We start from the raw sequence: 27,242 nt of genomic DNA, 5'->3' as shown, positions 1-27,242 counted from the left end.
TTGAACTATAATTTCTAAAAGAAAAGTTTTGAACAGCTACTTAATGGAGTTCAATTGAGTCATGAAAGAATTAAAATGTTGCTTTGTGACAGTGAAGACCCAGAGAGAATGCTTCAATCTGTATTCTGACACGATCAGTTCTTGCTCTGTCTGTGCACAGAATTTTTCATCATAAATCCTTCAGAATAGTACTGAATCATTGTATTGCTAAGAATATCAAAGTCATTCACAGCTGATCATCTTACAATATTGCCTTTAATTTGTATACAGTACATTTCACTTTGCTTGAGTTCATTGAAGATTTTCCAGGTTTTTCTGTGAGCATTCTGCTCATCATTTCCCATAGAGCAATCATACTTTATCATAATCATATACCACAATTTATTCAGCCATTCCCCAATTGATGGGAATCCTTCAATTTTCTTTTGATCATTTACTAATTTTATTTGACTTCATTCTCTTTATGTTTGAGAAATGAGGCTTTATCAAGAGTAATTTGCTTCAAAATTCTTTTTTTTAACAATTACTATTGCTGTAGCTAAAAACATTTCCCTCCCCAATTATTTTATTCTCTTTCCTTTCACCCTGTCCCTTCTCAAAAGTGTTTTGCTACTGATTACTCTATTCTCCAATATGCCCTATCTTTTATCACTTCCTCCCTTCCTGTATGCCATCCCCCTCCTATTTTCCTGTATATATTTTTATACACATATAGAATGTGTGTGATATTTTTTTCTTTGAGTCAATTCTGATGAGACTAAGGTTCATTCACTTTGTTTCTACTCTCCTTCTTCCCCTCCAAAATGAAAAAAGTTTTTTCTTGCCTCTTTTGTGGCAGATAATTTACATCATTCCACTTTTCCCTTTCCTTTTCTCCCAGAATATTTCCCTCTCCGTAATTCCACTTTCTTTTTAGATATTATCCCTTTATATTTAACTCGCATCTTTGTCTTCTGTCAACTAATAGAATAATAATGAAAAAAACTCTGAATTATGAGTTTCATCCTCCCATGTAAACAGATAAACCTTTTATGTTCCTTATGATATCACTTTCCTAATTACCTTCTTATGTTTCTTCTGAGTCCTATATTCGAAAAACATATTTTTCTATTCAACTCTAGTCTTTTCATCACAAATATTTGAAAACCCTTTATTTTACTAAATTTCCACCTTTTTCCCTGAAGAATTAAAAACAGTTTTGCTGGGTAGGTGATTCTTCGTTGTAATCCTAGTTCAGTTGCTCTCCAGAATATCATATTCCAAGCCCTCTGGCCCTTTAATGTAGAAGCTGCTAAATCTTGTGTTATCCTGACTATGGATCCATTATACTTGACTTGTTTCTTTCTGGATGTTGCAATATTTTCTCCTTTACCTGGGAGATTTGGAATTTGTCTACAATATTCCTCAGAGTTTTGATTTTGGGATCTCTTTCAAGAGGTGATTGGTGGATTCTTTATATTTCTATTTTATCTCTGGTTTTAGAATATCAGGACAGTTTATAATTTTTATTATTTATAATTTCTTGAAAGATTATATCCAAGCTCTTCTTTTTGATTCATAATACCTCCTGCATTTATATTTCCAGATCTATTGTTTTCCCAAGGAGATATCTTATTTAAAAAATTGAGGTTTTGTATTTTTTTTGCTTTTTTGCATTTTGAGTTCTCATAAAATTATTAGCTTTTATTTTCTCAGTTCTAATTTTAAGGTATTATTTTACTCAGCTTTTGTACCTCCTTTTACTACTTGACCAAATTAGCTTTTTAAGGCATCTTTTCTTCAGTTTTTTTTTCTATTTCCTTTTGTATGATGACCGCGCTAGCACCCAGACACACCAGAATCAGCTGGAGTTAAGATAAGCAAAAGTCCTTAGTCTTTATTCTTGGTCTTTAGGGGTAGAAGTGAAGGGTATGGAAGAGAATATCAGCAACCGCCATCTTCCTCCTCCACCTCAAAGAGTGACTCTGGTTAGTCTTACTCTACCCCCTAATCCCTCCTACAATCCTCTATAAACACCAGTCATTGCGCCAGCAAAGGATAGTCGGAAGGGCCATTTTCCAAGCATATGCCCATAGAGTATTGTCCAATTGGTAATTAACCCTAAGTGTTGAACCGACCTCAGTGCAATGACTCAAGAGTTTCAGCCCTCTACAGTTTTGCACTACTTTCAATTCTCTTCTAATTTTTCTCTCTTTTACTTGATTTTCAAAATCCTTTTTGAGCTCTTTCATAGCCTGAGAACAATTATTATTTTTCTTTGAGGCTTTAAATGTAGGAGCTTTGACTTTGTGATCTTTTTCTGAGTGTGTGTTTTGATCTTTCTTGTCACCATGATAACTTTTCTATTGTGTGCTCATTTCCCTAGCCTATTACTTGGCTTTTAACTCTTTGTTAATGTAGGGCTCTGTTTATAGGATGGAGGGTCTATTGGCCCGAGCTTCAAGAGTTTTGTATAGGTGTTTTCAGAACTCCTTCTAGGAGCCTGACCACAACAAGCACTCTTTTCTACCCTGGAGCTGTTAGGAGTATCCCTGCTTCCCTGTAGCTATAAGATCTAATGTGCTAAAGCAACTAGGTCCTTCCTCAATACGAATAAAGAAACCTTTTGTGAGTTGAGACCTCTGGAAGCTGCCATCACCACCACACCACTGAATATGCCCACCCTTAGTTTGCTGATTTCTCAAGCTCTCTCATCCTACCTTACCTGTTGCCCTCCATGTAGTTTTTGGTGTCTCTGGGCAGAGAGGTCTGGAAACTGCCACTGTTGCTGCTGATTCAGAGATCCATAGGCCTATTTCTTCTTTGCTAAAGTCTGAGCTGGGGCTGGGGCTGGTTTTGGGATTGAGACTGGGGCTAAAGTTGTACACTGAGACTGCATGCTGGGCTCCCACCCTGGTGCCACAGACTTCTCCTGCTGCCCTTCTAAGTCATTTTCCCCTGGAAAATGTTCTACTCCGTCTTTTTGTGCTTTATGCTCTAAAATTTGTTTAGAGTCATTATTTAAAGGAAGTTGGAGTGGTTTGAGAGAGAAGTCAGAGAAATCCTGCTTTTATTCAGATATATTTGTGCTGCCTCTTCTCTGACCTTTCTACTGCACTCCTGCTGAGCTCAAGAAATGCTTGTAAAGTAATATAGAAGTGTGCTAGTATGTGCTTATACAGCAGGGATTTCCAGAACTATATATATATAAAACCACACACACTGCTACATGTTTTTAAGTCTAGCCAATCAATAAAACAATAAACCAAACCCAGATTGGAATTGGTTGTCTATTTTTGAGATGTAAAGGCTCACAATCGTGAATTTGATAATGGGCTCTTAGAAGACAGAACTGGCTCCAGTACACTCTCAGGAAGGAGCCAGAAGAACAACTGATCTCCTAGTGTTAGACCTCCCAGCATTGAACTTTGGGTCAACTGGAACACATAGGAAAATTGTATCCTAACCTAGAGCAGGGAAAGAAGGAAGAGGCCATGTAATCCAACTCCTTCATTCATAAGAATGAAAAGATGAGGAAACTGAAAGCTATAGGTTAAATGACTAGTCTTATGCCACACAAGTGGTAACTTCAGGGGCAGGATTTGAGTCCAGCTACTCTGACTCCAAAGAAAATTATCATGCTGTGATTCTCTGGGCCCTCTGACTTACAAGTCCAAAGAAGAATTAAGTTAAGTCTACTAGCATGGAATCCTCATGACACCATCATAATAGAAAGGGTTTTGCCATTTGAGACATCAGTTCTTACATAGCCCTTTATTTGTATCTTGGCAACTTGTTGATTTGAAGATTTTTCCAGCTAAAAGGAGCTATCATCTTTATATTGTTTTAACATCTACAAAACACTTTGCAAATATTAACTCATCTTTTTCTTACAACAATTTTGTGAATTAGATGCTATTAATATCTCCTTCTCCAGAAAAGTAAATGCAAGTACATAGAGGTCAAGTAATTTGCTCAGTGTCACACAGCTAATATAGGTTTGAGACTGGATTTAAACTCTGGTCTTCTTGACTTGAGAGAAGCTAGGTGGCAAACTACTCCAGTGGTTGCCAAAAAAACCCCAAATGGGGTCATGAAGGACAGGACACAACTGAAAGGACTGAACAACAGCAACAAAATTTCTGGTTTTGGTGTCCATTATTCTATGCACTGTATCAATAGCTACTTCTGCAGATTATGTATTAAAAAACAAAACAATCATACTATACCTTCACTGGAACACTATCCTTTATTTTTCTGCTTGTTTCAATGTTATTTAATCATTTAACTTTTTACCACTTTGTTCTAAGCTAATATGGGAGATACTATATTAACTTACTCTCTAAGAACTTCACTGTTATGGGCCAGAACTCTGAACTTGAAACAAGGATTCTTACAAGGTGTTGTCAGTGGAATTGATAAAGACAATGGTTATCTAGTTTAGCATGGTGATTAATAGTTCTTTAAGTTTAGTATGATTGATTTAATCTTACAACAAATAATGGTTTTTAGTAATATAATGATTGGTTTATACTCAGTGTAGAGCACATAAGCTGAGACAAATTCAGCCAAGGCAGGGAGAGTCAGATTCATTCCATTGTTCACCTGTGTAGTGGCTGGAAGCTAAAGCACAAACCCTTGGACTCCTACTCACGTCATCTCACACCACCATGGTGGTCTATCCTCCTGCATTTTCTCCAGAAACCAAGTCCTGTCTGAAGGCCATGAGAAAGTTAGCTGAGCACCAGGCAAAGGAGACAATAAAGACTTTTGGACTCTAACACCTGGCTATTCTAGTAGTGATTACTCTGCTGAAAGGAAGGCTGTCCTAAAGACCTCCAGAAAACCAAGAACATTACACTTCATCTTTTTATATGAAATGGAATTTCTTATTAATTTATTAATGCAACATTTATTTTAACTTATTGTTATTAAACATCAAATTAAGCTTTGGCTGACATAGTTCATAATTACACAATAGTCAAAAGTCCGACATGCTAATCATCTAAGCTTTACAAGAAGAACTAGAGTTCTTCTCTATATAAAGGAAAGGAAATTCATGAACATTTGAAAGAATAATGCATTTTCTGGTTAAAATATTAACCCATAATGTTAAAGAAGACTTACCATGTTTATTCCCTTTGTTCTTTCATCACTATTTCCTCTCTACCAACTCTCTGTCCCCCTCTCAAGTCCAACATAATTATTGTGTGTAGAGTAAGTTGGGAAAAACATAAATCAGTGAAATACTTATTTTTTCCTTGTACCCTTTACACGTCTAAAGTCAGCTTTGTTTAAGAACATAAAAATGAATTATAACTTGGTTTACTCATAAAACTATCATTCTTGATATATTAAAAAGAGTCAGATTTGAAATCAGAGGACCTGGATTTAAGTAATTTAAAACTCTTTAGATCTTAGTTTCCTTATCTGCAAAAAATGAGGGGAAGCATCCTAGATTTATATGATGCCTTCAAGCACTAATGAAATTGTAAAGAATAGTACATTTCTAATAAAATTTATATTTAAGCATTATTATTCATAGAATCCTAGCGCAAAAGTTGGAAAGGATAGCACACATGATCTAATCCAACCTCCTAATTCTATAGATAAGGAAAATAAAGAACAGAAAGATTAAGCAGCTTGTTCAAGGTCACACAAGCAATTGTCTTCAAGGGGAGGATTTTTGTTCCAAAAATCACAGGTAGCAGTTGACTCAGATGGTTGTCCTGCAATGCTAATTAGATGAAAGGCAAGTCTTCCAACTATGATCAGATCAAATAGTTCCAAGTTGAAAATTTTAGGGTCTCTAGCATTTGACTCTATGAAAAATATCATCCAAATATTTAGAAAGCAACTCATTCCTTCCAATTCACAAGAAAGGAAGTCAATTGTCTCCTAATCCTGCATCTTGCAAAGCCAAAAATCTTTTTAAGAAGAATGCTGCCAAAGAAATTAAAGCCATCTATAGTCACACAAAATTTTTTTTTCTAAATCACTATTGATTAGAGAAATGCAAATTAAGACAATTCTAACATAAATTGGGGATGATGTGGGAAAACTGGAACACTAAGATTGGTGGAGTTGTGAAATGATCCAACCATTCTGGAAAGCAATTTGGACTTATGCCCAAAGGGCTATAAAACTGTGCATGTCTTTTGAGCCAGTAGAATCTAATTTGTAACCCAAAGGAGATAAGATAAAAAACAGAAAAAGGACCTACATGTGCAAAAATGTTTGTAGCAGCTTTTTTGTAATGGCAAAGAACTGGAAAATGAATAGATGCTCATCAATTAGTGAATGACTGAATAAGCTATAATATATGAAAGCAATAGAATAGGATGTAGCCAAGATGGCAGAGAGGACACATGTATCTATCTAAGCTCTTCCTTGCACTCAGACTACATTCATGAAAAGGCCTTGGAATTAGTGCTTGACTGAAAAAAACCATGAATATTGGGAGTACAACACATTACCAACAGAAGATATCCTCAATATTCGCCAGAAAAGGTCTGTTTTGGCTCTTGGTCGGGGGCAATTAGGCCAGGTGCAGCTTCATGCAAGTTGTCAGTGAGGGTACAGAAGGCAGCTAACACTGGACGGACCCAAGGGCAGCAAAATATGAGCTATTTTGCTCTGGCAGCAAGCCAGTAATCAGCAGAGAAGCAATAAATGCAAAGAGTAAAGACTATAACCCCAAAATGCTAGAGTCTCTTGGGAGCTGGCCACACCAACCCAGCACCTGGAGTGACTCAGCATGCTCTCACAGTGTGACTACTGTGCAGATGCAGTGGAGCCATTGTTGTCCCACTGCTGCTTGACTGCTACTTCCTGTTGTCTATAGAAGAAGCTTGGTAATACCATCCTGCCCAAAAAGCAGACCACACTAGTTTTTTTTTTTGTTTGTGTTTTGTTTTCTTTGTTTCTTTTTTATCAAAATGAGTAAAAAGATAAAGCAGGCTCTAACTATATATGCCTTCTATACTGATAGAGAGCAGACTTCAACTCTGAGGAGACTAAAAACAGATTGTATCTACATGAAACCCCAAAGGGGTATATGATCTGGTCCCCACCACACAAGTCTCTCCTAAAAGAAATTAAAAAGATTTACAGGAAAGCTAGAAGAAAAATGGGGAAAGAAAAAGGAATCTTGGCACGAGGATCTGGAAAAATCATCTTACTCATTAAAAAATACAGTGGGAAAAGAAATCAATTCACTGAAAAACATAATTAGTGAATTGGAAAAAGAAAATAGCTCTCTAAAAATAAAATTGGCGAAATGGAAAAAAATTGTATAGAACAAAAACAGCTCATTTGAAAACTCAGTTGAACAATTACAAAAAGAAATTAAAAAGTAAATGAAGAAAATAATTAATTAAAACTTAGAATTGAACAAATGGAAATGAATGACTTGAGGAGACACCAAGAATCAGTCAAGCAAAACCAAGAAACATGAAAAAAAATGGAAAAAAATGTTAAATACCTACTTGGGAAAACAACAGACCTGAAAAATAAATCTAGGAGAGATAAACTGAGGATTATTGGACTTTCTGAAAATTATGAAGTAGAGCCGAGACACTAAGTTTTAGGAAATAATCAAAAAGAACAGCCCAGATGTTATAGAAACAGAGGGTAAAATAGACATTGAAAGAATTCATTGATCACTTACTGAAAGAGATCCCAAAATAAAAACTCCATGAAATATTGTGGCTAAATTCCAGAACTATCAGACCAAAGAAAAAATACTACAAGCAGCTAGGAAAAAAAAACAATGCAAATACTGAGGAGCCACAATAAGGATTACTCAAGATCTAGCAGCATTCACATTAAGGAATTGAAGGGCCTGAAATCTGATATTCCGAAAAGGCTAAGGAACTTGGTATGCAGCCAAAAATAACTTATTCAGCTAAAATGAGCATCTTTTTTCCCAGAGAACAAGATGGAAATTCAATGAAATAAGTGAATTCCATCTATTTCTGACAAAATTACCAGAACTAAACAAAAAGTATGATCTCCAAATACAGGACTCAAGAGAAACATAAAAAGGTAAAAAGAAATCTTAGGAACTATGTTTCTGTTATGACTATACAGAATACATGTATAATTTGGTTTTACTGTTATAACATAAAAAAGAGGTTAGAGGTGGAAAGGAAATTGTACCAGAAAAATAGTAAAGTGGAGGTACTACATCTCACAAAGAGGCAGAGGAAACCCATTATATTTGAGGGAAAATAGTGAGGGGGATGAACATGTGTATTTTACTCTCATCAGAACTGGCTTAAAGAGGAAAAAAAGTTAGACATATTAGATTTACAGAGAAACTTCTCCCACCTCATTAAAAAGTGGGAGGGGAAAAGTGAAAAGTGAAGAAGTAAGCTAAGTAGAAGGGAAAACAGAAATGGTGAGGAAAATGGGTAAGAAAAGGGGAAGAACTCTGAAGTGGGGGAAGGGATCCTAAAGAGGGAGGGCTATGTAAATAAAGCAAGTGGTACTCACAAGTTTAATACTAGGGAAGGGGGTAAAGGGGAAGGAAAGTAGAAAAGCATAATATGATGGCAGGAAATACAGAATTAGTGATTTTAACCATAAATGTGAACAGGGTAAACTTCCCCCTAAAATAGAGGCAGATAGTGGACTGGATTTAAAGCCAGAATCCTATAATATGTTGTTTACAGGAATCATACTGGAAGCAGGGTGATATACACAGAGTAAAGATAAAAAGCTGGAGCAGAATCTACTATGCTTCAGGTGAAGTCAAAAAAGCAGGGGTAGTCGTCCTGATCTCAGATCAAGCAAAAACAAAAATTGATCTAATTAAAAGACATAAGGAAGGTCACTATATCTTGCTTAAGGGTAGCATAGATAATGAAGCAATATCAGTATTAAACATATATGCACCAAGTGGTGTAGCATCTAAATTCTTAAAGGAGAAGTTGAGAGAACTGCAAGAAGAAATAGAGAGCAAAACTATAATAGTGGAAGATCTCAATCTTGCACTATCAGAATTAGATAAACCAACCACGAAATAAATAAGAAAGAAGACAAAGAGGTAAATAGAATACTAGAAAAGTTAGGTATGGTAGATCTTTGGAGGAAATTAAATAGAGACAGAAAGGAGTGTACTTTCTTTTGGACAGATAATGGAACCTGTACAAAAATTGACCATCTATTAGGACATAAAAACCTCAAATTGAAATGGAGAAAGGCAGAAATAGTAAATGAATCATTTTCAGATCACGATGCAATGAAAATTACATTCAATAAAAAGCCAGGGGGAAAAGACAAAAAAATAAATTAAATAATCTCATCCTAAAGAATGATTATGTGAAACAGCAAGTCATAGATACAATTAATAATTTCACCCAAGAAAATGACAAAAATGAAATGTCATACCAAAATGTGTGGGATGCAGCCAAAGTGGTAATAAGGGGAAATTTTTTTATCTCAAGAGGCCTACTTGAAAAAGAAAGTCAATGAATTGGGCTTGCAACTAAAAAAGCTAGAAAAAGAACAAATTAAAAACCCCCAGTCAAACACTAAACTTGAAATTTTAAAAATAAAAAGGAGATTAATAAAGTTGAAAGAAAAAAATTGAATTAATAAATAAAACTAAGAGTTGGTTGTATGAAAAAAACAAAAAAAATAGATAAACAATGGGTAAATTTGAATAAAAAAAGGAAAGAGGAAAATCAAATTGTTAGTCTTTCTTTTATTATAGCTTTTTATTTACAAGATATATGCATGGGTAATTTTTCAGCATTGACAATTGCAAAACCTTTTGTTCCAATTTTCTCCTACTTACTCTCTTCCCCCTTCCCCAGATGGCAGGTGGACCAATATATATTAAATATGTTAAAGTATAAGTTAAATACAATATATGTATACATGTCCATATACAAGAAGAACCAGACTTTGAAATAATGTAGAATTAACCTGTGAAGGAAATAAAAAAATGCAGACAGACAAAAATAGAGGGATTGGGAATTCTATGTAGTTGTTCATGCTCATTTCCCAGAATTCTTTCGCTGGGTGTAGCTGATAAAATTCATTACTGCTCTATTGGAATTGATTTGGTTCATCTCATTGTTGAAGAGACCACGTCCATCAGAACTGATCATCATATAATGGTGAATGTTGGAGGGGATGTGGGAAAACAAGGACACTAATACATTGTTGGTGGAATTGTGAATATACCCAGCCATTCTGGAGATCAATTTGGAACTATGCTCAAAAACTTATCAAACTGTGCATACCCTTTGATCCAGCAGTGTTACCATTGGGCTTGTATCCTAAAGAGATTTTTAAAAAGATAAAGGGACCTGTATGTGCAAGAATGTTTGTGGCAACCCTCTTTGTAGTGGCCAGAAACTGGAAACTTGTGTGGATGCCCATCAATTGAAGAATGGCTGAATAAATTGTGGTATATGAATATTATGGAATATCATTGTTCTGTAAGAAATGACCAACAGGATAATTTCAGAAAGGCCTGGAGAGACTTACATGAACTGATGCTGGGTGAAATGAGCAGGACCAGGAGATCATTATTTACTTCAAAAACAATTCTATATGATGATCAATTCTGATGGACGTGGCCATCTTCAGCAATGAGATGAATCAAATCAGTTCCAATAGAGCAGTAATGAATTAAACCAGCTACACCCAGGGAAAGAGCTCTGGGAGTTGACTACAGATTACTACATAGAATTCCCAATGCCTATATTTTTGTCCACCTGCATTATTTTATTTCCTTCACAGGCTAATTGTACCCTATTTCAAATTCCGATTCTTTTTGTACAGCAAAATAACTGTTTGGACATGTATATTTATATTGTATTTCATTTATATTTTAACATATTTAACATATATTGGTCAACCTGCCATCTGGGGGAGAGGGTGAGGGGAAGGAGGGGAAAATTTTGTAACAAAAATTTTGGCAATTGTCAATGCTGTAAAATTACCTATGCAGATAATTTGTAAATACACACACACACACACACACACACACACAACATTTGGTCTTGAAGTAAATAATGATCTCCTGGTCCTGCTCATTTCACTCAGCATCAGTTCATGTAAGTCTCTCCAGGCCTTTCTGAAATCATCCTGCTGGTCATTTCTTACAGAACAATAGTATTGCATAACATTCATATACCACAATTTATTTAGCCATTCTCCAATTGATGGGCATCCACTCAGTTTCCAGTTTCTGGCCACTACAAAGAGGGCTGCCACAAACATTCTTGCACATACAGGTCCCTTTCCCTTCTTTAAGATATCTTTGGGATATAAGCCCAGTAGTAACAATGCTGGACCAAAGAGTTGCACAATTGGATAACTTTTTGAGCATAGTTCCAAATCACTCTCCAGACGGTTTGGATGTATTCACAATTCCACCAACAATGTATCAGTTTCCCAACTTTTCCAAATCCCCTCCAACATTCCGTATTATTTTTTCCTGTCATTCTAGCCAATCTGATAGTGTGTAGTGATATCACAGAGTTGTCTTCATTTGCATTTCTCTGATTAATAATGACTTGGAGCATCTTTTCATATGGCTAGAAATAGTTTCCATTTCTTCATCCCAAAATTATATATTCATATCCTTTGACCATTTGTCAATAGAAGAATGGTTTGATTTCTTATAAATTGGAGTCAATTCTCCATATATTTCAGAAATGGGCTCTTTATCAGAACCTTTGACTGTAAAAATGTTTTCCCACTTTATGGCTTCCCTTCTAATCTTATCTGCATTAGTTTTGTTTGTACAAACACTTTTAAATTTGATAACCAAAATTTTCTATTTTGTGATCAATAATGATCTCTAGTTCTTCTTTGATCACCAAATCCCTGCTCCTCCACAGGTCTGAGAGGTAAACTATCCTATGTTCTTCTAATTTATTTATAATCTCATTCTCTATGCCTAGATCATTAAACCATTTTGACCTTTTCTTTGTGTACAGTGTTAAGTGTGGGTCAATGCCTAGTTTCTACCATACTAATTTCCACTTTTCCCAGCAGTTTTTGTTTAACAGAATTCTTATCCTAAAATATGGGGTCTTTGGGTTTGTCAAACACTAGATTTTAAAGTTATTGACTATTTTGTCCTGCTAACCTAATCTATTCCATTGATCAACTAGTCTATTTCTTAGCCAATACTAAATAAAGCTAGGCTACCTTCATTTGATTTTTTTTTCATTACTTCCCTTGAAATTCTTGACCTTTTGTTTTTCGATTTGAACTTTGTTATTTTTTTTCCTGATTTAACTCCTTATTGTTGCTCTAATTTCCTCTTCATTGGTGGAAAGTTCTCCCTTTTCATTTTTAAGACTAACAATTGTATTTTCCTATTTCCTTTTTCTATTCAGATTTAACAAAAGTTTACCTACTTTATTGTTTTTTTTTTCATAAAACCACCTCGTAGTTTTATTTATTAACTTAATAGGTTTTTTTTATTTTCAATTTTATCAATTTCTCCTTAGAATTTCAAGTTTGGTGTTTGATTGGGGGTTTTTAATTTGCTCTTTTACTAGCTTTTTATGTTGCAAGCCCAATTCATTGATCTTCTCTTTCTCAATTTTATTTAAATGAATATTTAAAGCTGTAAAATTTCCACTTATTACTGCTTTGGCTGCATCCCACAAATTTTGGTATGATATCTCATCGTTGGCATTTTCTTGGGTGAAATTATTAATAATGTGTATAATTTGCTGGTTCACCCAATCATTCTTTTACATGAGATTATTTAGTTTCTAAATACTTTTTGGTTTATTTACCCCTAGCTTTTTGTTGAATGTAGTTTTTATGACATTGTGATCTGAAAAGAATGTATTTACTATTTCTGCATTTAATTTTGAGGTCTTTATGTCCTCATATGGTCAATTATATGGTCAATTATATGGTCAATATATGGTCAATTTTTACATAGGTCCCATTAACTGCTGAGAAGAAAGTGTACTCCTTTCTTTCTTCATTCAGTTTTCTCCAAAGATCTATCATACCTAACTTTTCTAATATTTTATTTAACTCTTTAACTTCTTTCTTATTTGTTTTGTAGTTTTACTTATCTAATTCTGAGAGTACAAGGTTGAGATCTGCCACTATTATAGTTTTGCTGTCTCTTTTTTCTTGCAACTCTCTTAACTTCTTTAGGAAGTTAGATGCTATACCACTTGGTGCATATATGTTTAGTATTGATATTGCTTCATTGTCTATGCTACCTTTTAGCAAGATATAGTTTCCTTCCTTATCTCTTTTAATTAGATCAATTTTTGCTTTTGCTTGATCTGAGATCAGGATGGCTACTCATGTTTTTTTGACTTCACCTAAAGCATAGTAGATTCTGCTCCAGCCTTTTACATGTACTCTGTATGTATTTCCCTGCTTTGAATGTGTTTCCTGTAAACAACATATTGTAGGGTTCTGGCTTTTGATCCACTCTGCTATCTGCCTCCCCTTTATGTGAGAGTTCATCCCATTCACATTTATGATTAAAATTACTAATTCTGTATTTCCTGCCATCTTATTGTTCCCAGATTATGTTTTTCTTTTTTTTAGCCCCCTTATCCCCCTCCGTAGTATTAAAATTAGGGGCCCCAGTTGCCTCACACAGCTCTCCCTCTTTAGAATCCCTCCCACCCTATTTGAATCTCTTCCCCTTTCTTATACCTTTCCCTTATTACTCTTTTCCTTTTCCCTTTTCCTCTCTTACTTTTTAGTGGGGGAGCAAAATTTCTTTGTAAACCAAATATGCCAATTATTTTCTCATTGAGCCAACTTTGATGAGAGTAAGATTCACACAGTGTTCCTCTTCCTCTCTAAATTCCCTCAGATATGATAGGTTTCCTTTGCCTCTTCATGGGATGTAGTTGCCCTCTTTTTATTTCCCCTTTCCCCTTTTTCTGTTACTATCCCCTTTCCATTTCTACTTTCCTTTTTTTGTGTTCTGTCAGTAAAATCAAATTATACATGCAGTCTTTATGTATAACCATAACAGAAATACACTTCTCAAGAGTTCTTTTTACCTTTTTCTGCTATTGTTGGAGGTCAAATTTTTTGTTTAGTTCTGTTTTTTTCCTTAGAAACAAATGGAATTCATCCATTTCATTAAATGTCCATCTTCTTACCTGGAAGAAAATGCTCAGCTTAGCTGGTAGTTTTATTCTTGACTGCATTCCACGTTCTTTTAGTGTTTGGAATATCAGATTCTAAGCCCTTAGATCTTTTAATATGGATGCAGCTAGATCTTTAGTGATCCTTATTGTGGCTCCTCAGTATTTGAATTGTTTTTTTTTCTGGTTGCTTGTAATATTTTTCCTTAGTCTGATAGTTCTGAAATTTAGCCACAATATTCCTTGGAAGTTTTATTTTAGGGTATTTTTCAGAAGGTGTTCGATGAATTCTTTCAATGTCTATTTTACCTTCTGATTCTATTACATCTGGGGCATTCTCTTTGATGATTTCTTGTAAAATAGTATCTAGGCTCTTTTTTTAATCATAATTTTCAGGAAGTCCAATAATCCTCAGATTATCTCTCCTAAATTTATTTTCCAGTCTGTTGTTTTGCTAAGTAGATATTTAACATTTTTTCCTAATTTTTTCATTTTTTGGTTTTGCTTGACTGATTCTTGATGTCTTAATGAATCATTCATTTCTATTTGTTCAGTTCTGATTTTTAATGAGTTATTTTCTTCATTAACTTTTTTTTTTACTTCTTTTTGTATATGTCCAGTTGAGTTATTTTGTATATGTCCAATTAATTATTTTTCTCTCTGGAATTTTTTTCCATTTCACTAACTTTTTTTTTTTTTTTTTTAACTGAGCCATTTTCTTTTTCCAATTCACAAATCCTACTTTCTTGGGAGTTCTTTATCTTTTCCAATTCGCGAATTCTACTTTCTTTGGAGTCCTTTATCTTTTCTAATTCACAAATCCTACTTTCCTGGGAGCTCTTTACCTTTTCAAATTCACATTTCAGGACTTTTTTTTTTCTTTTTCCGCTTTATCAAATATTTATTTAAATGAATTATATAAGCCTTTTCTGTCTTCTCTTGCGTAGCTTCTCTTTCCTTTCCCCATTTTTCTTCTATCTCTCTTTTTAGATTGGTTTTTTGGTCACTAATTTATTTATTTACTATTTTAATTTTTTTTATAACTTTTTATTGACAGAGCATATGCTTGGGTAACTTTTTACGACATTATCCCTTGCACTCACTTCTGTTCCGCCTTTTCCCTTCCCTGCCTCCATCCCCTTCCTTAGATGGCAAATAGTCTTATACATGTTAAACATGTTATAGTATATCCTAGATACAATATATGTGTACAGACCTGAACAGTTCTCTTATTGCACAGGGAGAAATGGATTCAAAAAGTAAAAATAACCTGGGAAGAAAAACAAAAATGCAAAGAGTTTACACTCATTTCCCAGTATTCCTTCTCTGGATGTAGCTGCGTTTGTCCATCATTGATCAATTGGAACTGAGTTAGATCTTCTCTTTGTTGAAGATATCCACTTCCATCAGAATATATCCTCATATAGTATCATTGTTGAGGTATATAAGGATCTTCTGGTTCTGCTCATTTCACTTAGCATCAGTTCATGTAAGTCTCTGCAAGCCTTTCTGTATTCATCCTGCTGGTCATTTCTTACAGAACAATAATATTCCATAACATTCATATACCACAATTTACCCAACCATCCTCCAATTGATGGGCATTCATTCATTTTCCAATTTCTAGCCACTACAAAAAGGGCTGCTACAAACATTTTGGCACATACACATACCTTTCCCCTCTTTAGTACTTCTTTGGACTATAAGCCAATAATAGCACTGCTGGATCAAAGGGTATGCACAGTTTGATAACTTTTTGGGCATAACTCCAGATTGCTCTCCAGAATTGTTGGATTTGTTCACAACTCCACCAACAATACATCAGTGTCCTAGTTTTCCCACATCCCCTCCAACATTCATCATTATTCTTTCCTGTTATCTTAACCAATCTGACAGGTGTGTAGTGGTATCTCAGAGTTGTCTAATTTGCATTTCTCTGATCAATAGTGATTTGGAACACTTTTTCATATGAGTGGAAATAATTTCAATTTTATCATTTGAAAATTGTTCATATCCTTTGACCATTTATCAATGGGAGAATGGCTTGATGTCTTATAAATTAGAGCCAGTTCTCTATTTATTTTGGGAAAATGAGGCCTTTATCAGAATCTTTAACTGTAAAAATGTTTTCCCAGTTTGTTGCTTCCCTTCTAATTTTGTTTGCATTAGTTTTGTTCATACAAAGGCCTTTTAATTTGATGTAATCAAAATTTTCTATTTTGTGATTAATAATGATTCTTCTTTGGTTGCAAATTCCTTCCTCCTCTACAGGTCTGAGAGATAAACTATCCTATGTTCCTCTAATTTATTTATAATCTCATTCTTTATGCCTAAATCATGGACCAATTTTGATCTTATCTTGGTATATGGTGTTAAGTGTGGGTCCATGCCTAATTTCTGCCATACTAATTTCCAGTTTTCCCAGCAGTTTTTGTCAAATAATGAATTCTTTTCCCAAAAGTTAGGATCTTTGGGTTTGTCAAACACTAGACTGCTATAATTATTGACTATTTTGTCTTGTGAACCTAACCTATTCCACTGATCAACTAATCTATTTCTTAGCCAATACCAAATGGTTTGGTGACTGCTGCTTTATAATATAGTTTTAGATCAGGTACAGCTAGGCCACCTTCATTTTTCTTTTCATCAATTCCCTTGAAATTCTTGACTTTTTGTTCTTCCATATGAATTTTGTTGTAATTTTTTCTAGGTCATTAAAGTATTTTCTTGGGAATCTGATTGGTATGGCACTAAATAAATAGAATCGTTTAGTGAGTATTGTCATCTTTATTATATTCACTCAGCCTATCCAGGGCTGTCCCTTCTTAAAGCAGTTTTAAATTTTTAAACTTTTTATTGCTTTTGGGGGTTACTGATTTTAGGGATGACTCATTTTATGCTCAACAAATACTTGAATGAATGAAAACTGTTTTCTCTATACTTCTATGTGTCAATAGTATATTCTCTGTTAGAATGTAAACTTCTCATTATTTCATTTATTATATTTACATCCCCAGTGGCTGGTGCATAAAATGTCCTTAATAAATATTTGTTGATTGCTTTTTTACTGTATATTATTTCTTTTTGTTTGTGACCTGCCCCTCAGCATAATTCCAGGACTTCATATTCCTCAATAGAAAATAATTACAGCGTAGATTAAATTAGAAAGGTAAGTTACTGTTATCCAAAGAATTATTTTTATATGGAGTAACAGGCAGCATAATATAGTGAATATCCTGCTGGGTGTGGAATCAGGAAGACCTGAATTTAAATCCTGCCTCAGATATGTACTAGTTATGTAACTGGAGGGAAGCCATTTAATTTCTTTTCGCATCAGTTTTTCATCCATAAAAAAAGGAGTTAGAAAAGATGGTCTCTAAAGTCTTTTTCAGCTCTAAACTTATATTTTAATGTCTCTTTTTGGGGAGTCTCAAATGATTTATTTGGAGGTAGGTAACAAAAGAATTGGAGCACATGGATCCAATTCCTGATTACCTAACCACTTCTCAATTTAGATTTAAAATGATTACATTTAATGACTCACTGATGATACAGAGAACCCAACACAGCAGAGAAATTTATGCCAGCAGCAGGATTAAACTCACTTGGTTTAAAGGTTCTAAAGAAAAATGTACCATAGCTCTGATTCATGAAACATATAGCAAGTTCATTGCACTAGGTGAGAGTATAATTTTTCCATCTTCTCACATGCTCCAAATTCCCATCAATTACCTCTAAAGGTCTCAGTCTTTGTTATAAAGTGTTGTAAGTTTTAATGCATGATCTATTAGAAAAGCGATCATGCCCCTTTAGATAGGATAATAACTTTAAACCTGACAAGGTGAATCATGAATCTGAGTTATAAACATTTTCCAAAAAACAGAGAAAACAATTATTTATGGAACTTGCTAAGCTATCTCCATGGCAACAGTTATAAAACAAGTTTTACACATCAAAATGTAGAATCCTGCCCCTTCAAATTAAGTTTCTTGTTCAAAAGCAGGACAAAGCCAAGCTAAAGCAATATGACTTTTGTTTTGTCCTTAAGATTAATAAAGTGTCATTTTAAAAGTTTTTTTTTTCTAGTGTCTCCCATTTGCTTCTTGCTACTGAAGCAGTAAAGAAGTAGAAAGGGAATTTTCATTGACTTTCTGTAAAGCTATGATAATCATTAAAAATGTTTAAATGAGTAAGGAGATGTTGAAAAAAAATTTATTTGTCTTTGGAAGACATTTTTTTCAACTCCTGATAATTATCCATCTGCTGATGATTGTAAAAGATGAATAGATTCTCTCCTTCTTCCCAAAAAATAGTATTTGAAGAAAGAAATCAAGATCCCTGGAATCTCTTATTGTAATCAAAAGCGTTCTGTAATGGAAGAAACATCAAAAAAAGTTTTGCAACTTCTGGCTAATTCCAGCTTGTAACAGGAAAAGCTGTTCCTTTACTTGTTGAGAACAATACCCTGGGGAGAACCAGCATGACCACAGTACTTGAAGTATTCAAATGTATCTGTGAATTCACTGATCTGCAAATTACCTTCAATAATATGTACTAGAGCCTATATATACTGCCCCCTCTGGTAGTAGCTAAAGGCAGCTAGGTGGGATACTGGAGAAAACTCTCAAACAAGAGTCAGGAAGAACTGACTTCAAATCTTTCTGAGACAGGAGCTAGTTGACTTTTGGTCAATCATTCAACCTTTGCTTATCTCAATTTCTTCTTTTATAAAAAGGGGATAATGATGGTATCTACCTCCCTAGATTGATAGGACATCATGAAATAATCTTAGTTCCTTTGCAAGAATTAAAGTAGTACTAAGTGACTCCTATACATGTTTTCCTACAAGTATAATCCATGGTTATATGGATTCCCAAAAATATTTTAGGTATTCCTCTTCTTCTTTTGTTATTGCCAGTGTAAGTTTTTTTTTTTTCCAGTTAAGCCTTTCTCTTAAAATTTATTGTAGTTGTTTCACATTCACCTATTTGTCTCTCCATTGACTTTTGGGTAAGCCTCAATTTCAATTTTGCAGAGACTGTAATGTTTCATGATGCATATATATGAGGTAGGGGGACAAAGATTGGGCCTGAAATTTCTTTGATATAGGGAACTCCCAGTGAGGTCACTCGGTCTATCAGAGAAAGTCAGAACATTCTCTGAAACACACAGCTTTAGAAAATTGCCTAGACTAGATTACTAATTATATGCATTTCAGTAATTGTAAAGGATTGAGCAAATTCTTTGTAACTTCCCTCAGCCCAATAAAAACTTAAAAAAAAAAAAGGATCAGCATCCCTCATTATATGTATCTCTGATTTTAAACAAGTGTTGATGTCAAAACAGCTAATTTTTGATGTTACAACATTGAGAGATTGGATGACTTGCTCAGGATCACAAAATCAGTTTTTGTCCGATCTGGAATTTTACTTTATTGATTTTTAATCTAATAAGATAAAATTTAATAAACATACACGTAGAGCTGTATTCTTGGTTTCATAAAATTAATTTCCAGGATAACAAGTGGGAAAGGCATAACTAGATGGAAGTTCATGTGAAAAATCTTTAGGAAATCCAGAACAGAGTTGTTAAATATAGCTCATATTACTCCTGAGCATGAGTCAAACCAGATTAAAATGCAATTGGAAAATATTTTGAAAGTAGATAAAAATACAACAAATCATAATTCATATTACATATTAGAACTAAGATAATATGTGACCTGCAAGTATTTTCAAGTACAATTTAGTGATCTTATTTTTTTTAAGTTTGACATTCTTTTCTAGCAGATTCAGTATGAGTTATCAGTGAAACTCCCAAAGTTAATACTATTATCTACTTCATTAAAATAGGTAGACTATATAAAGAGTGGAACAATATTATAATCTGCCTTGATCAGAATCCATGTGGAGTTTTGTAGAGATTGGAGATCACTTTTTAGAAGGAATCTTTCTACCTACAACACATCTAGATGTTACCAGTACAGTAAGGAGAATGGAGATGATACCACTGATGTGAGAATAAAGTTGAAGGACCTCAAGCATGTAGTCCAGACAATGGAAAACTTAGGGGAAATTTGACAAATTTAGTATCTTTGATTATTTGAATGACTTTCAAATGTAAAAAGCCCTAGAGAGAAAAAAAATATTTGATTTTCTGGTTAACTTTGCAAACAGTCAGATTTTGATATATAACTTTTCCTTCCCCTCCCCTGGATGATGTTCTTTCTAATTCTGCACAATCAGTAAGTGATACTCAGTGACTCCTCCTGACTCCACAACCTTATTTTGGAAGTACCTTTCTTTATTTCCAGACTCACACTTGTTGTTGTTCAGTTCAGTTCATGTCTGATTCTTTGTGACTCCATGGACTGTATTATTTTCTATTCTTTCTATCCTCTGTTGTTTCTCAAGGTCTGTCTATACTCATGTTTGTCACTTTCATGACACTCTCCATCTCATCTTTGGCTGCTCTCTTCTCCTTTTGTTTTTGGTCTTTCCCAACATGTGTCTTTTCCAATTAGTCCTGCCTTCTCATTATGTGGACAAAGTATTTAAGCTTTAATTTCAGTATTTATCCTTCCATTGAATAATCTGAATTAATTAAGAATTGACTGATTTGATCTCATTACTGTCTGAGACTCTCAAAGTCTTCTCTAGTACCATAACTAGAAAACATTGATTCTCTGGTACTAAACTTCCTCATAGTCCAATTCTCATAACATTACTTACATATTTTGACCACGACCTTTCTCACGAAGGTGATGTCTCTATTTTTTAGTAGTCTGCCCAGATTTGCTATGGCTTTCCTTCCAATGAGCCAGGATATTTTAATTTTCTGGCTGCAGATTTTATCTACTTATTTGCATTTGCAGTGATCTTTGAGTCAAGAATATAAAATTTAATAATGCTTCCCTTTCTTCTACTTCTATTTGCCAGGAAGTGATGGGGATGAGCTGTCAAGATCTAAATTTTTTTGATGTTAAGTTTTAAACTAACTTTTAGACTCTTCTCTTTCACCCTGATCAGAAGGCTTTGCTTTCTGCTATCAGAGAGACATCCTCTGCATATCTGAGATTGTTGAAATTTCTCTTGGCAACCTTGATTCTGGCTTCTGATTCATCTAGCCTGGCATTGCATGCATATAAGTTAAATAAAAAAAAACAATATAAGCCCTATTGTATTTCTTTCTGTTTTACACCAATAAGTTATTCTATATTCAATCGTAACTATTGCTTCTTGACTCACATATAGGATCCTCAGGAGACTAAATGATCTGCTATTCCCTTCTCTTTGAGGGGCTTAGCACATCTATTGTAATCCACCTGGTCAAAGGGTCTATATTATTATCAGTGGAGTAGAAGTAGATTTATTTTTGGTTTGGAACTCCCTTGCTTTCTTCCTAATCCAGGGAATGTTGGCAATTTGGTTTCTACTTCCTCTGCCTCTTTAAAAGCTGGCTTTTGATTCTGGTGAAATGAAAGTTAGCTCTTACTTCTCTCTTCACCTATTAGTTAAGCCTAGCTTGCAAAATATTAAATACAACTTTGCTGGCAACAGAAATTAATTCAATTGTTTGAACTTCCTTGCCATTGCCCTTTTTTAGAATTGGAATATAAATTGATCTTTGGTCACTGTTGAGTTTTTTCAAATTTTTTGGTTTATTGAATGTGTCACTTTAACCACATCATGTTTTAGGATTTTAAATAGCTCAGATGGAAATCAATCTCTTGCACTAGCTTTATTATTAGCAGTGCTTCCTATGCCTACTTCATTCTTTATAATATATAGTTCTAGAACAACAACCACAGTGATTATTAATGATATTAAAATCTTTCTTATATAGTTATTTTTTATGTTCTTGCCACTGCTCCTTAATCTCTTCTACTTCTCTTAAATACCATTTTTGACAAGCCCATTTTTGCATACAACATTTTCTTAATACCTCTAATTGTCTTGAAGAGATCTGTCTTTCCCATTCTATTGATTTCTTCTAGTGTTTTGTTTTTAAGAAAACATTTTTATCTTACTTTGCTGTTACCTGGAATTTGTCAGTCAGTTGAGCATATCTTTTCTTTCCTCGTTCCCCTTATGCTTTCCTGATTTGTTTACTTCCTAACTAATTCTTTGGAAAACCTGTTCTCTTAGAACATGCTTCACTATATTGTTAAACTTCTCATTTAACATTATTTCCATCTCGTTGTCCTTCTTCAACCGTGGCTTTTTGTAGAACGCTGAAAGAAACCCTCTCCACTGGAGGACATTCCTCTCATTTATCATAACAGTGACAAGGAGAGTTAAGCATACTCCTTGTTCTACCCTGCCACTTATGTAAACCACTGTTCAATGATTCTTGGACCATAAGATCATAAGTCTCAGAGAATACTTAGTTCAGCTAAGTTATTTTATAGATGATGAAAGGAAAGGGGAAGAGTAATAAAAATAACTTTGCCAATGTCACACAGGTTAGAAATGAAAGAATAGAAATAAGTCAGAGTTCTGAAAGGACTATATAATATTTGGGGAGACATATCCAAAATATCTTTAGGATGAAGAATCTTATCTTCAGAGTCTAAATCTCATGTTCCTCTGTCTCCCACTAGATCATTTTTTTTTCTTTTTAGATTCACTTGGTCAATTTGTATCTTCCTCCCTTCATTTTGTTGCTCTTGACTTCCAAGTCATTCTGACAATTTTAACCCTTGCTACACATCTTTAATGACTACAAAACTCATATTGATGACCCCTTAATAAAGCAATCACATAATACAGCTATCTATTCAATTCCTATAATTTCTTTATCCATACAATTTCATCTACACACTGACATTGTCACATATCAGATCTCAAGCTGTATTGGAATTGATGTACCACCTTCTACAATTCCATCTTCTGAGCAGAAATTTCTGTTCTCTTGTCTCTTTCTGAAAGAATCAATACTTTCTACTTACAATATCTTTCTGTCCACCAGCTTCTTCTTATTTGCTTTAAAACATGTGCATATCTCTCTGGTGCTAAGGAAAATTTCTCTTGACAATTTTAGTTTCTTAACTAATTCTTTTTAATTACTCAAAATCGTGAGAAAACATATATTTGACATCTTTAGTTTCTGATTAATTTATACTCTTCAGCACTCTTAAAAATACCCATTTTTATCAAGGTTACCATTGGTCTCTTAATTGCAAAATCAATTTTTTTTTAGTCAGTTATCACTGACCTTATTGCAACTTTTTCTTTTTCTTTTATATTGGTGAGGCAAGTGGGGTTATATAGGGCCATATAGCTAGTGAGAGTTAAGTGTCTGAGTTTGGGTTCAACTGAGATCCTCTTGCCTTTAGGGCTGGTGCTCTATCCACTGTTCCATCTAGCTATACCATTTTTTGTGGCTTTTGATATTGTTTAGATACCTTCACATTCTGTGGCTTCAGAAATATATGATATAATGTATTCCATTCCTTCCTATTGTGCTACTTCTACAATTGCTTTTTCCCATGCTTGCTTTTCTTTTTTTATTGTACCTTTTTATTTATAAAGCATATGCATGGGTAATTTTTCAATACTGACGCTTGCAAAATCTTCTGTTCCCACTTTTCCCCTCCTTTCCTCTACCCCCTCCCCAAGATGGCAGGTATTCCAATACATGTTAAATACAATATATGTATACATATTTGTATAGTTATCTTGCTACACAAGAGAAATCGATGTAGAAAGAAGGTAAAAAAAAAAAAAAACCTGAGAAGGAAAACAAAAATGCAAACAAACAATAACAGAAAGAGTGGAAATTCTATGTTGTGGTCCAGTCATTTCCCATAGTTCTCTCTGTGTGTATAGCTGATTCTCTCCATTACTGAACAATTGGAACTGGTTTGAATCATCTCATTGTTGAAGAGAGCCACATCCATCAGAATTGATCATCATATAGTATTGTTGTTGAAATGGTAATGATCTCCTGGTTCTGCTCATTTCACTTAGCATCAGTTCATGTAAGTCTCTCCAGGCCTCTCTGAAATCATGCTGCTGGTCATTTCTACAGAAAAATAATATTCTATAACATTCATATATCATAATGTATTCTGCCATTTTTCAGTTGATGATCAGCTACTTCAATTTCCAGTTTCTTGCCACTACAAAAAGAGCTGCCACAAACATTTGTGCACATGTGGGTCCCTTTCCCTTCTTTAATATCTCTTTGGTATATAAGCCCAGTAGTATAACACTGCTGGTCAAATGGTATGCACAGTTTGATAACTTTTTGAGCTTTGTTCCAAATTACTTTCCAGAATGGTTGATCCGTTCACAATTCCACAAACAATGTATCAGTGTCCCAGTTTTCCCACATCCCCTCCAACATTTGTCATTAACTTTTCCAGTCATCTTAGCCTATCTAAGAAATATGTAGTGGTATCTCCGAGTTGTCTTAATTTACATTTTTCTGATCAATCATGATTTGGAGCACCTTTTCATATGACTGGAAATAGTTTCAATTTCTTAATCTGAAAATTGTTCATGTCCTTTGACCATTTATCAATTGGAGAATGGCTTGATTTCTTGTAAATTTCAGTCAATTCTCTATATATTTTGGAAATGAGGTCTTTATCAGAACTTTTGACTGTAAAAATGTTTTCCCAGTTTATTGCTTTCCTTCAAATCTTGTCTGCATTAGTTTTGTTTGTACAAAACCTTTTTAATATAATCAAAATGAACTATTTTATGATCAATAATGATCTCTAGTTGTTCTTTGGTCACAAAGACCTTCCTCCTCCACAAACCTGAGAGGTAAACTATCCTATGTTTGTCTAATTTGTTTACAGTATCATTCTTTATTTCTAGATCTTGAATTTATTTTGACCTTATCTTGGTATGTGGTGTTAGGTGTGGGTCTATGCCTACATTCTGCCATGCTAGTTTCCAATTTTCCCAGCAGTTTTCATCAAATAGTGAATTCTTATCCCAAAAGGTGGGGCCTTTGGGTTTGTCAAATTCTAGATTGTTATAGCCATTGACTATTTTGTTCTGTGAATCTAACTTATTCCACTGATCAACTTCTCTATTTCTTTGCCAGTACCAAATGATTTGGTTGACGACTGCTTTATAATATAGTTTTAGATTTAGTATGGCTAATACTATAATTTGGTTTCCTCATTACCTAATCTAATTCCTTTAATTTCTTTTTCTTCTCGTATTGAAGAGGCTAGCACTTCTAATACAATATTGAATAGTAATGGTAATAGTGGGCAACTTTGTTTCACCCCTGATCTTACTGGAAATGGTTCTTGTTTATCCACATTACATATGATGCTTGCTGATGGTTTTAAATAGATGCTACTGACTATTTTATTGAAAAGTCTATTTATTCCTACACTCTCTAGTATTTTTAATAGGAATGAGTGTTGGCTTTTATCAAATGCTTTTTTCTGCATCTATTGAGATAATAATATATTTTTTGTTTATTTGGTTATTGATACAATCAATTATGCTAATAGTTTTCCTAATATTAAAACAGCCCTGCATTCCTGGTATAAATCCTGGTCATGGTGTCTTAAATGAAATGGATGAATAACTTCAAAAATATAGGTTGCCCAGATTAAAAGAGTAAGAAGTAAATTGATTAAATAGTCCCATTTTAGAAAAAGAAATAGAACAAGCTATTAACCAACTCCCTAAGAAAAAAATTTGAGGAGCAAATGTATTTACATGTGAATTCTACCAAACATTTTAAAAAAACAATTTACTCTAATGCTATATAACCTTTTTGAAAAAATAGGGAATGAAGGAGTCCTACCAAATTCCTTTTATGACACAGATATGGTACTAATACATAAACCAGGTAGGATGAAAACAGAAAAAGAAAATTATAGACCAATCTCCCTAATGAACATGGATGCAAAAATCTTAAATAAAATATTAGCAAAAAGATTACAGAAAATCATCCCCAGGATAATACACTCTGACCAAGTAGAATTTATACCAGGAATGCAGGGCTGGTTCAATATTATGAAAACCATTAGCATAATTGACTATATCAATAACCAAATTAACAAAAACCATATGATCATCTTAATGGATGTAGAAAAAGCATTTGATAAAATGCAATACCCATTGTTATTTAAAAACACTAGAGAGTATAGGAATAAATATACTTTTCCTTAAAATAGTCAGGAGCATCTATTTAAAATCATCAATAAGCATCATATATAATGGTGATAAACTGGAACCATTCCCAATAAAATCAGTACTGAAACAAGGTTGCCCACTATCACCATTACTATTCAATATTGTGTTAGAAATGCTAGCTTTGGCAATAAGAGTTGAGAAAGAGATTAAAGGAATTAGAGTAGACAATGAGGAAACCAAATTATCACTCTTTGCAGATGATATGATGGTATATTTAGAGAACCCCAGAGATTCTACTAAAAAGCTATTAGAAATAATCCACAATTTTAGTAAGTTTGCAGGATACAAAATGAATCCACATATATTGTCAGCATTTTTATACATCACTAACAAAATCCAACAGCAAGAGAAACAAAGAGAAATTCCATTTAAAGTAATTGTAGATAGTATAAAATATTTGGGGATCTATCTGCCAAGGGAAAGTCAGGAACTATATGAGCAAAACTACAAAACACTTTCCACCAAAATAAAGTCAGATCTAAACAATTGGAAAAATATTAAGTGCTCTTGGATAGGCTGAGCGAATATAATAAAGATGACAGTACTCCCTAAACTAATCTATTTATTTAGTGCTATACCAATCACACTCCAAAAAATTATTTTAATGACCTAGAAAAAACAACAAAATTCATCTGGAAGAACAAAAGGTTAGGAATTTCAAGGGAACTGATGAAAAAAAAAAATCAAATGGAGGCAGCCTAGCTGTACCTGATCTAAAACTATATTATAAAGCTGCAGTCACCAAAACCATTTGTTATTGGCTAAGAAATAGATTAGGTGATCAGTGGAATAGGTTAGGTTCACAAGACAGAATAGTCAACTATAGCAATCTAGTGTTTGACAAACCCAAAGACCCCATCTTTTGGGATAAGAATGCACTATTTGACAAAAAATTGCTGGGAAAATTGGAAATTAGTATGGCAGAAACTAGGCATTGACCCACACTTAACACTGTACACCAAGACAAGATAAAAATGGATTC

Source organism: Sarcophilus harrisii, chromosome 1 (genome assembly GCF_902635505.1).
Source record: "Sarcophilus harrisii chromosome 1, mSarHar1.11, whole genome shotgun sequence".
In the NCBI taxonomy this organism is placed as follows: Eukaryota; Metazoa; Chordata; class Mammalia; order Dasyuromorphia; family Dasyuridae; genus Sarcophilus; species Sarcophilus harrisii.
The sequence above is the reverse complement of the archived record's forward strand: the minus strand, read 5'-3'. Positions refer to the sequence as shown.